The 13,374-nt window shown below is 39.7% G+C and overlaps 1 protein-coding gene across 1 annotated transcript in view; it reads right to left on the reverse strand.

Moving 5' to 3' along the window:
• LOC134751159 (gastrula zinc finger protein XlCGF57.1-like) overlaps positions 1-13,374 on the reverse strand; it is a 51,359-nt gene that overhangs the window by 20,238 nt on the left and 17,747 nt on the right. The window lies entirely within an intron of this gene.

Here is a 13,374-nt window from a genome sequence, read left to right on the forward strand (position 1 = left end):
ATAAACACAATCCAGCTATCTTAGCCATATCAGAGATATGGCTAAAGGAAAACTCTAATTTCAAAATTCCCAGTTACTGTTCCCTAATGGACTGCCGGGCTGATGGACATGCTGGGTGTGCCCTCTTCATTAGGGACCATATTTCCTTCTTAACTATTCCCTTGCCTAATAACAGCCCTAAATTCCACGCAACTTGTGCCCGTGTGGAAGGCATTACCTTTCTATCCCTTTATATTCCTGATCCTTCTTATAACATATTAAAGTCTCTAAGGAAGTTAATAGAACCCCTCCCACATCCTATTATTGTACTTGGGGATTTTAATATTCACCATGTGTTATGGGGTTGTAAGAAAAATGATGACGCTCTAGGAGACCAGTTTCTCCTAGATATACTGGACAAATGCAACTTATGTTTACTAAATTCAGGTACTCCCACACGGCGCTCTCTCCCGAATCAATCTGCTAGTGCAGTTGACTTATCCCTATGCTCTCCTTCACTTGCATCACGAATTTCCTGGGAGGTCCTGGATAGCACTTATGGTAGCGATCACTTCCCGATTTTACTTTGCCTTCCCTTCGGTGCCTCTAAAAGACCTTCAATGAGCTGCCCCCTATTAGTTTATAATATCAATGACGCAGACTGCTGGGTTAGCTACACAAAATTTCTGGATTATGAAACGTTACATCTTCCTCCTATTACTACACATTCTTTAGACCTCTGCTCTGACGCTTTAATTGTTGCCATTAAAACTTCTGCTGATAAGGCCTTTCCTCTTAAAAATACTGTTATAGGCAAGCTGGCTTCTCCCCCTTGGTGGGATAGTGACTGCTCTAAGGCTGTTAAATCTAGAAAGAGAGCAGAGCGGGAGTATGCCATAAATATGTCAAATGAGAATTTTGAATCTCTGATAAAAATTATGTCGGATACCAAAACCTTGCTTAACAATAAGAAGTCTGAAGGGTGGAAATCTTTCTGTTCGTCTCTAAGTCCCTCTACTCCTGATACAATTGTCTGGAATAATATCCGAAAATTTAGAAGTTCATATAACCCTTGTAAATGTTACATACCCTAATACTTTACAATGGGCTGAATCCTTTCTAACCAAAATAGCTCCTCCATATGTTCCTGGAGTTCTTGACTCCTCTTTAGGCTTACTGAACAACCATTCATCTGACCCTTTAGACCAGTTGTTTTCCCTTCTGGAGCTCAGGAATGTGCTGGGAACGGTAAAAGACTCCGCCCCAGGTCATGATGGAATACCCTATTCCTTTATTGCTAAAGCGGGTGACAGATTCCTAAATTATTTCCTTGGCCTAGTTAACAATATTTTGCTTTCGGGCCGGCCGCCTCGGTCCTGGAAATCTCAACTGATAATGTCCATTCTTAAACCGGGTGTCGCGGATCATCGCGAACCTGTGGTAAGTCGTGTGAACTAATCCTTATAAATTTGTAGCTAGTAACATTTAGATGACAGAATTGTCAGATACATTTGGCGCCATTGGTTAGGCGAGAAAAAAGAAGATGGTGGTTGAAAGGACAAGTTTGTGCAAGTGGACAAAGTGTGTAGAACCTGATTCCTGGATCCTGAAAAGCTGATGAACTTGAGCTAAGTATTAGACTAGGTTAAGATATAACAGTCATAGTAAAAGTTCTGATCGTAGTAATTACGAATACAGGTAAATGGGATCCCAAGTGCTATGTATAGTATATCATATTCATTGTAGTATATTGAAGCTAAAATCTTGAGTTAACCTGGTCTACGCTTAGTGCTTATATTTCAATCTATCAACAGGCGGTGGAAATAATCTACAGGCACCAGAGGAAAATATCATAACGTAGCGAAGCAAATCATTGACCACCAAAGCGGTGACACGGGATTGGACGTTCAGGTAGGACTTGGAAATTATAATTATTACCACCGACATGTTAACGCCAAAACTTAGGTTGATAGAAAATTAATAGTAAGAATCGAAATCAATAATATATAATAATGATAATATTTCCATATCCCCTTTTGTGCCTTTGGCGTCATGGTGGAGATGCCGTGGATATTTCCAAGTCCAATGTGAACGACCATAATTTGTCTCATTTACGCATGGTTTTGTTAATAACAGTTTTCTATTATTTTACAATCATTTTACGTTTATTCATGTTTTGTCTTTTATCCTTAATTCGTAAGTCACCTTTGGCCATCACAAAAAAAAAAAAAAGGTGTATTTTTCTGTTTGAATTAACATTTTCTAATAGCTGTCGCAGCACGCCATCTATCGGGCAATGGTATGTGAGTTTTTCTAATCGATTTTAGCAGTGACCAAATCATCGATTTGCAACGATTATTGTTATTCATTTCAAAGTTTTTCGAACGCTACACTATAAAGTGACATGCTTGGAAATCAAGAGTTATTATTTTTATGTAAACCATAATCATGGGACTCCTGATGCGAGTCAGTTAGTACCCCGTCTTCCTTATTTGGTATCGTGTACGTCTGTTAATTCTGTGTAAACCCTGTTATGTTATAAGGAAGCTATTTTTTAGATAGCTGACAAGCCGGCGGTCATGTTTTGACGCGGATTGTCTTGAGTGGTATCGATTCCGGTCTGGCAGAGGCGCAGACTAAGAACAGGTTACAGTCCCGCGACCCGACGTGCTGGGTGGGGCCACCTTGGTGGTCTCTCATGTTTTGACGCGGAGGGTTATGGGATCTGTCGACCCGACGTGCTGGGTGTGAACGTTCTCGTTCGCTCATCTTTTGACGCAGATCAATGTGTACCGCCGTGGCGTGACGGAGCGCTGTCATTGTTCGTACAGCGTTTTGTCAGACACGGTGGTAGGTTCAGCTGGCGACCCGACGTGCTGGGTGCTTGCTCAATGACGCTGGCTAAGAACAGACAAGAGTCTAGCAGCCCGATACAGGGTAAGAGTGTAAAATCACTTGCTCAGACTGTTAGTGACGGGGTAGAATATTAATAAATCCAGAGAACAGCATATTATTTGAATGGTGTTTCCATGAAGCATGTTAAGGTAAAAATATTTTACTACAGTTCGATCGACTAAATTTTGTACCATATGCCGTGCCGACAAACCGACATGTAAGTAAAATGATAATTGTATTCGATGAACATCGATTTCAATCGATTAACTAGTATCTATGGTTATGAAAATAAATTGTAACGATTATCGATTTTAATTTTTTTATTTTCATTTTACTTAGGAAAATACGACTCTTACGCGGGTTGTGTTCATTGAGAAACGTCAAAGTGAAAATTTTCTTGTACCGGTCGAAGTTTGTCTCAAAGTTTATGTAAAAGTGAATGAAAACGAAAATACTGTGTAATAAGTGGCAAATGGTACTTGTTTTTATGAGTAGATACACATATTTTGTGTTCATATCATCTGGTCAAAGCGAAACGCAGCGTTGCTACTTTCATGGTAAGTGCAAAGTTAATTTGTTTTGAACATTATTCACTGCGTTTGATTTCATTTGAGAATGAGATAAGATTGTCATAAATTGTACACACGAGCAATATTTACGGTTTTTCACAGATCTACAAACAAGTTAAGTATGGATCAAATTTGGGAAAACATATTAAAAGTAACTTCCGACAGACTCTTACAGCTTACTGCCTCAGCTAAACAAATAAGCGAAACTATCAATAGGGAGTCACTGCAAGAAGCGGTATTAGATGCAGAGGTAGTCGCGTCTAAATTAAAAAGCGTATTACTGAAATTAACCAATGATTTAAACAATTACTTCAAATACGTCAACAATCCATCAGCAGATGATATATCAAATATATCTACACATCAGTTGGAAGCGGAGGAGGCTCTGAGTGAGCTGAAGATTAAAATCGAACATGCCAAGACCAAGGAAACAACATCTACTAAATGTTTAACTGGGAAACTTCCAATACTAAGTTTGCCTACATTTGATGGAGACATCTTAAACTGGCATTCCTTTTGGGACCAGTTCAGGTCTCAGATTGACCAGCGAGAATTATCAGATGTAGATAAATTTCTGTATTTATCTACGGCCTTAAAGGGCGAAGCTAAAAATTTAGTGGAAGGCTTACAAGCCACAAATGCAAATTATGCCATAGCAGTCACAACACTTCGGGAGCGTTATGGCAGAGACAGCTACATAAAGGATGCTCATTATGCTGCACTCAATAAAATAACACCGGCTAGTGAAGCTATTATAGATTGTCGTAGAGTATTTAATGAACTAGAACGACATCTGCGAGTTTTAAATGCCCTTGGAGAAGATGTCTCTCACAGTTTCTTCAGGACTTTAATCTATGAAAAATTTCCAGAAATTATTGTGTATGAGCTGAAAAGAGTTATAAAAGATGACTCCACAAATGAAATAAGGACTCAGCTTTCAAAGTTGCTTGCAGACAAGGAAGAAGTCTCCAAATCCAAACAAAGTTCCACAGACACCGAAGGTTGTACGACAGGGACTTTACAAGCTGTCGAAAACATTTCTAAAAGGAATAGCAGACCATTTCACAATACCTTTAGTGAAGGCCCTAACACTAAGAAATCTCATGGTGACTTCAGAAGGAAACGTACATTCAAGGGAGACAACTTTCAACCGGAGCATGGGAAGAAACCGAGAAAGGAATGCCGATTTTGTCACACTCATTCACATTACAGTGATGAGTGCACTAAATATGCAACGTTGACAGAACGGAAGCAGAGGCTAGGGAAGAAATGCTATTTATGCCTGAAAGAAGGACACTTTTTAAGAAATTGTAGAATGAGTTTTCGATGTCATCACTGCAAAGGAAGACATAATCGAGCGCTTTGCCCAAACCAGTTGAAGTCTGCTAGTACTATACCACAGGCGGTGGCTGCAGGTGAGAGTACAACTTCATTTCTCAATAACGTTGATCAAAAGACAATAAACTTTAGCTCTGTATGTATTTATTCTTGTTTGCAGACAGCAACTGCAGTAATAAGGAATAAGACTGAACAGGGTACTCCACAGTCATGCCGCATCCTACTAGACTGTGGAAGTCAAAGGAGCTACATAACAACTAAGTTAGCTCAATCAATCAATTTTGCACCAGAAAATGAAGACCTGCTTATGGTATATACATTTGGTTCAAATAAACCGAAGGAGATTATTAGTCCTGCGGCGGAAATCTTCTTAGAAACCAAACGTGGCTTACAGAAGAGGATAAGAGTAAATGTAGTCCCACATATCACTAATAGTATCCCGATATTTAAACTTTCCGGACAAGATATCTGTAGATATCATTGCTGATGATGACTCATTGGGAGATATAATTAATGTACTGATCGGAAACGACTATTATTTCTCCTTTATTAGAAGTAGTCGTCGCCATATTGGAGAGAATCTACATTTAATTGATACCGACTTTGGTTGGATGTTAACAGGGGGTACAGATGGGAACATTTATGACAATGCTCTTTCCATAGTAACATATTGTCAATGTCACGGACCTAGTTGCCCATACTTTACAGAGCCCGACTTACCTTTGAGAAATGTCGACATGAAGTTCTTGTGGGCACTTGAGAGCATTGGTATAACGGACTCTCCTAAGACAACTAGGGAAGAAGAAGCGGTGAAATTCTTCAATGATACCATCAAGTATGCAGAAGGACGGTATGAAGTAAAGTGGCCTTGGATACAGTTCCCTCCAGATATACCAACCAATTACAATCTGGCTTATGGAAGATTGAAAAGTCTACTGAGGAGATCTGACAGTGCGACGTTAACAGAATATGATCGGATACTGTCTGAACAACTTGAAGCTAATATCATTGAAGTTTTAGAACCCCAAACAATACCAATATACCAGGTAAACCCGCCTATTCACTACTTACCGGGTCATATAGTTAAACAAGAAGGAAAAAGGGGGCGTATTGTTTATGATGCGTCAGCTAAAGTAAAGGATTATAAAAGCCTGAATGAATGTATGTATCGAGGACCATCAATGCTAGAAGACTTAACTGCCCTACTACTAAAATTTAGATGTGGAGAAGTAGGAATAACAGCAGACATAGAAAAGGCCTTTCTTCAAGTCGGTCTCCAAGACGAAGATAGAGATGTCACGAGATTCCTCTGGATAAAGGATCTATCTAAAGAACTCACTGAAGACAATATTCTTCATTACAGATTTTGTAGAGTACCGTTTGGAATAATTTCGAGCCCGTTTCTCTTAACAGCCACGATACGACATCATTTATCGCACGATGAAACCCTTCTTAAGAACATTGCTGACAGATGTTACGTTGACAATCTCGTGACATGCGCTGAAGACTATAACAAAGCTACTATGTTATATGAAGAAACCAGAAAAGTCTTCAAAGAACTGGGCATGAATATACGAGAGTGGCTGTCAAATGATAAACATTTTTTGGAAACTATTCCTGAGCCACTAAGAGCACCACAAAAGGACCGAATAAAGGTTCTTGGCCTTATGTGGAACGTGGAAAAAGATAATTTAGAACTGAAAATTAATGATAACTCCTTCGATTGCCATGAGAAGAATCTTACTAAAAGGAACGTTTTACGCACATTATCAAGGGTCTATGACCCATGTGGTTTCGCTTCACCACTCATCCTACCTGCAAAAATATTCTTTCAACAGCTCTGCGAGACAAAGATTAAATGGGATTCAAACTTGTCAACAGAGCTCATATTTAAATGGTCAAAAATATTAGACAACCTTAATCTGACTAGAGATATTGAAATACCAAGATATGTAGGACATGTATCATCAAAGTCAAAGGTAAAATATGAACTTCATACGTTCACAGATGCTTCTATGAAGGCATATGCTGCAGTGACATATCTACGTATAGTCGGAGACAGAGAAAATAAGATAGCATTCCTTATGTCAAAGGCCAGGATAACACCCTTAGAGGATCAAAAGGATTTGAAAATACCTCGTCTGGAACTGTTAGCATATTTAATTGGTAGCAGGCTGATGAAGTATGTCAAAGCAAACCTAGACTTACCCATACAGGAACAATATTTGTGGACAGATAGTCTGGTTGTGCTCGGCTGGTTCAAATCGAATAAACTGCTATCTCCGTTTATTACTCGTCGTATTAATGAAATCAAGGAGAACAAAGACTTCGAATATCGCTATGTAGATACGAATAGAAACCCAGCTGACTTAGCTACTCGGCCTGAGCTGTGGGAAAGTAAAAAGGGATTATGGTTCAATGGGCCTGAATTTCTTTCCAAGGAACCAGTACATTGGCCAAGTAGTACAAAATCTGAAGATCGTCAAGCCTTTCTTGTTGTTGGGGAGGGCCTGGACATCATCGATGATCCAGAGATGTCAGTGGAGGATGGTGAGAAGGATATACCTGATGTCCAACACAATATGGATCTTGATGGCCATACAGCTCAAGAACAGGAACATGCTATCCAGATAGGGACTAATATTAATGAAGATAAAACACATTTAACAGAAATTATAAATCTGTAAAAAGAACATTTTCCAGAAGAAGTGAGTGGAAAGGAAACTCATTTGACACGAAATTTAGGACTGTATCTAGACGTAGATGGATTACTAAGAAGTCGAGGACGATTGTCAAACACTCGTTGGTCCTATGATATGAAACACCCAATCCTTTTACCAGCCAAATCTAGTTTCACAGATAAGGTTATCCGAGAGACTCACGAAGAAAACTACCATGTGGGAGTTCCACATACCTTGAATATCATCCGTGAAAAATACTGGATACTTCAGGGTAGGACACAAGTACAGAGGGTACTTAAAACCTGCAATCAATGCATTAAACAGGGTGGAGGACCCTACCGACTTCCTCCTACACCAGCCTTACCAGTGGAGCGAGCGAATTACAGTGATCCTTATACCTATACAGGTCTTGATTATTTCGGTCCAGTATTGGTTGCAACAAAACTAGGAAAAGAGAAACGGTGGGTATGTTTATTTACCTGCCTTGCTGTGAGAGCTGTTCACATGGAGATAGTAATGGACTTGACAGCTGAAGAATGTCTGCTCGCGTTGAGACGTTTCATAGCCTCCAGAGGAAAGCCAAAGATGATATTATCAGACAATGCACCTCAATTCAAGCTGACATCGGAACTTTTGACAAGCTCGTATTGCGTAAAAAACAACATTAAGTGGAAGTTTATCCCTCAACTGGCTCCATGGCACGGGGGGGTCTATGAACGGCTCGTAGCCCTGGCGAAACACTGTATGAAGCGCACATTGGAAAAACACTTACTGCACGATAGCCAGTTACTTACAGTAATTAAAGAGATTGAGGGAGTCATTAACACAAGACCTCTGACGTACGTTGGCGCAGATTTGGACCGTGTGCTGAGACCAGTAGACTTCTTGAGATTAGGTAGTTGTGTGGTTCTTGAACCAATGGAGATAGACAACATGGGCAAGATCACTGCTACGAAAGTAGACCTCATTGCAAGCTGGAAAAGAGGTACCATGATTCTAGGGGAGTTTAAGGACATGTTCATAAAGCAATACCTAACAAGTCTGAGGGAAAAGCACAGATATTCCATCAAACAGCATAGATCCACTTCTGATAAATTACCAAAAGTAGGGGATATAGTTCAGATTTACGACGACTCTAAGAAAAGGATAAACTGGAAAGAGGGGAAGATATCAACTTTGATCAAGAGTCAAGATGGACATTGTAGAGTTGCAAAGGTGAAGGTTGGTGACATGGAGTTTACCAGATCCATTGGACACCTATATCCACTGGAAACAGACTGCAGCGGAGAATCTTCAGGAGCAGAAATTCCAGTAGTCGAACGAATGGAACTTACTGTACCTGCAGATCATCCTAACATAAGATTAGATAAGATACCACCTGAAAATAGAATTGAACTGGAAAACTGTCAAAATGAGATGCAAGATAACATGGATGTACCAAATGAAGTACATAGTCAAGAACAAGCTGAGGCAGTTCAGGGCACTGAGTTGACTTCGAAAGAGTCTGAAGTTACTGATAGGCAAGAGGAAACTGTTCAACAAGAGTTGGAGGATACTCCACAAGAAAGGGAACTGAGTGACTTACCTGTTGAGACGAGACCAGAGCGGATTGCAGCTCAACGAGCCCGAGAGAAGATTGCCGAGTGGACACGCCACTTAGCGGCTCTTCTATAAGCTTCTTTTGTTGTCGGGAGTGTCGCGGATCATCGCGAACCTGTGGTAAGTCGTGTGAACTAATCCTTATAAATTTGTAGCTAGTAACATTTAGATGACAGAATTGTCAGATACATTTGGCGCCATTGGTTAGGCGAGAAAAAAGAAGATGGTGGTTGAAAGGACAAGTTTGTGCAAGTGGACAAAGTGTGTAGAACCTGATTCCTGGATCCTGAAAAGCTGATGAACTTGAGCTAAGTATTAGACTAGGTTAAGATATAACAGTCATAGTAAAAGTTCTGATCGTAGTAATTACGAATACAGGTAAATGGGATCCCAAGTGCTATGTATAGTATATCATATTCATTGTAGTATATTGAAGCTAAAATCTTGAGTTAACCTGGTCTACGCTTAGTGCTTATATTTCAATCTATCAACAGGCGGTGGAAATAATCTACAGGCACCAGAGGAAAATATCATAACGTAGCGAAGCAAATCATTGACCACCAAAGCGGTGACACGGGATTGGACGTTCAGGTAGGACTTGGAAATTATAATTATTACCACCGACATGTTAACGCCAAAACTTAGGTTGATAGAAAATTAATAGTAAGAATCGAAATCAATAATATATAATAATGATAATATTTCCATATCCCCTTTTGTGCCTTTGGCGTCACCGGGTAAGGACCCAAATGACCCTCAATCATACCGACCTATAGCCTTATCCTCCGTTCTAACTAAGATTTTAGAGCATCTCATCAAGAACAGATTGGAATGGTTTCTTGAAAGTCACGAACTGTTAGGAAAATCTCAATATGGATTTAGGAAGGGCAAAAGCACAATTGATAGCCTGGCCATTTTTACAACGGATATAAGACTAGCCTTTGCAAACCGTGCTTCGGTCCTGGCAGTATTCCTGGACGTCGAGGCTGCCTACGACAATGTTCAGCTCCCCATTCTCCGAGAAAAGCTCCGTAATCTGCGTATTCCAGCGAGACTGGCTTGTCTTGTGGGTAACCTCCTTTCCGAAAGGTAAGTAACATTTCGGGGTAAAGACCCTCACATCAATCCAGCTAGACTGGTTTGGCGCGGACTGCCACAGGGTTCTGTCTTAAGCCCCTTACTATACAATTTATACACATATGACCTGGAGGGGTCTGTTTCTGGGTGCCAAGTTCTGCAATATGCAGATGATTTATTAATTTACTCTTCAAATAAAAACCTGGTTTCTGCCAGTGTGTCCATCAACAGCTCCCTCCAGTCTTTAAATAACTGGCTTTCTAATAATGGTTTGTCTCTCTCTCCTTCTAAATGCTGTGCTGTTGTTTTTACGCGTAAAAGAGCTCTACCTAATTTGAACGTATCTATCAACGAAACCAATATTCCTTTCCGTCCCTCCTATAAATTTTTAGGAATCATTCTAGATTCTAAACTTTCCGGAGACTCGCACTTTGAGTATTTAGTAAAAAAATGTGAACGTGGGCTTAACACTCTTAGATGCCTAGCGGGAGTTTGGTGGGGTTCCCATCCAACTTCCCTGAGATTAATTTATAATGCTACAGTACGAAGCATTTTAGACTATGGCTCCCATCTTTTGGTTCCTGGGAATAAAGCTGGATTGAAAAAACTTGATCTAATCCAATCCAAAGCTTTAAGAATTATCTTAGGCGCTATGAGGTCCAGCCCAATCAAGGCCATGCAAGTAGAGTGTGTTGAGCCCCCCCTTGCTTTGCGCCGCCAATTCTTAGCGGATAGTTATTTTTTCCGATCGCTACAATTTTCGTATCATCCTATCATTCATCGTTTATATGATCTTAAAGCTTTGTCTGCCCCGAATCATCTTGACCAACCCTGTCTTGTGAATAGCTTAAGAAAGTTTCAATCTCTCAAGGATCCAGTTTTCCACTCCCCTCGTCTCCCTCTATTTGAATTCAACTACGCGATTATCATTTTTCAGCCCTGGGTTATCCTAAATTTTGACATTTGTCATGATGATCCTCATGCAGACGAGTACCTCCACCAGATTCTCTCGCGTGAATGGCATGACTGGAACACTATATTCTGTGATGCGTCAAAATTGTCACCTACTGGTTGTGTGGGAGTAGGAGTTTTCCACTCCCAGTATAACATAGTCCAAAAAATTAAATGCCCTCCTGAAACTTCTGTATATACTGGAGAGTGTATTGGCATCTTGGAGAGTGTGAAGTTTATTCTTTTGTTCAAACTAAGGAAAACTATCATCTTTTCAGATTGCCGTAGTTGCCTACAAGCGCTTTTATCTAATCCGTTTTCATCCAAAGTCCACAACCCAATTATTCTCCAAATTAAAGAGAATCTGTTAAATTGTAAAAAAAGGGGGTTTGAAGTTGCCTTGATCTGGGTTCCGGGCCACTCAGGGGTCACAGGGAACGAACGAGCCGACCGGGTTGCTAAGGAAGCTGTGGTTTGCGGTGACAAGACGCCTTTCAGGAACTACTGTTTTGATTTAGTCCCTCTAGCTTCTAGATGGCTTTTCCAGGTTTGGTCGGCCAAGTGGACTACCGCTAATCGAGCACGAAATAAATCTTATTTCCTCGTACAACCTGATGTACCAAGAAAGCCTTGGTTCTCTAGGATTTTTATTCAAAAACAATACTGTTCCATAATTATTCGAATGAGACTGGGCCATTGTTGTTCACCTGTCCACCTGAAAAGGATCCATATCCGTGACTCCTCTCTGTGTGAATGTGGGCTGGAGGAAGGTGATTTAAATCATATTTTCTTCGCATGCCCTTTATTTAAGCACGATTGTTTTTATGCGGATCTTTCTCGCCTCAAAGTTCCATTTCCTACTTCTATTTTAGAATTATTCAAAATTAAAGACAAGTGTATTCTTTTAGCAATAGTTTCTTTTTGTGAACTGAATAAGTTAAAACTTTAATTTCTACAGTTTTGGAATAAGCAACTATATTTTCGGTAATCTTATTCAAAATTCTCGGTTCTCCTTTTATTGTTTGTAATAAATCGACATGACACTGGCTATTACCTATAATAAAAGCCATTAAAAAAAAAAAAAAAAAAAAAAAAACAGTTCTTAGTTCATGACCGACTCAAGCCTACTCGTTAAAGTCGTTATTAGCGTTACGCTATTGAATTAGTGATTTTAGGAAAGATAATTGCACGTTATATTTGGTTTAAATCAAATAGTTGTATCAGCGCGAGCTGACTACGATACGTACTTTATATTTTTAGCCAAGTGAATTAATAAACTTCCGCTTTCGTTGATCGAGGCTAGCGGGTACTTACTTTCATTATTTATGTTTAGCTACTTTCACGTAAGTACTCTGTGCTGTAGCTATACTTTTTCATGTGATCGCGTCTAACTCTAACGAACTTGTGTGTAATTCTCGGAATATCTCTCTTACTTCCACAGTATAATACTTAAACTAGGGATTTCCAATATTTTTCAGTCCGCGGCGCACTTGCAAGTTTAAAGTTTAATCTCGGCGCCCTAACCTAGCTAGGCCATTCGAAATCGGTAACATGGTGAGGAGGATTGCCACACGGCGCCCCTCTTTATTGTCTGCAGCGCCCCCAGGGCGCCGCGGCGCAGTTTCGGGGCCCCTGACTTAGTCCCATTTGACCTTACATATAGCCACGTGGTATTTTCGTAATTTCTTTTATTTTAGTCTCCTAGTACTTTGTGTCAGCATTGTCACCTATTTAGTACCTATAGGATTACTAGCTTTTGCCCGCGACTTTGTCTGCATGGAGTTAGTAATTTGGGTAGCTTATTTATTATTCATCTGCTTTTTATCGATTTCCCATACATCCTTCCACCCTGCTTTTCACCCCCTTAAAGCATGATTTCTGGGATAAAAACTACCCTATGTCCTACCCCGGAACTCAAATTATCTCTATACCAAATTTCAACTAAATCGGTTCAGTGGTTTAAACATGAAGAGGTAACAGACAGGCAGACAGACACACTTTCGCATTTATAATATTAGTATGGATTTATTTCTTAATGACTAGTAAATAATGTGACATGGTGGCTATGTGGGCCATTGTGAACCTAGTGTGACTTGTATATTTTTTGTTATGTTTATATGATATTTATCAAACGATTACTCTTTCTTGGTGTTGATGAAACCTTTATTTAAAGACTTTGTACATGACCAGATATACAGATCTTTATTGGTAAAATAAAATACATACCCCACTTGCATAGTACAGATCTTATTCTACTATATTTTATAGATTAATTTTATTTTTCT

This window comes from Cydia strobilella, chromosome 21 (assembly GCF_947568885.1).
Source record: "Cydia strobilella chromosome 21, ilCydStro3.1, whole genome shotgun sequence".
NCBI lineage: Eukaryota > Metazoa > Arthropoda > Insecta > Lepidoptera > Tortricidae > Cydia > Cydia strobilella.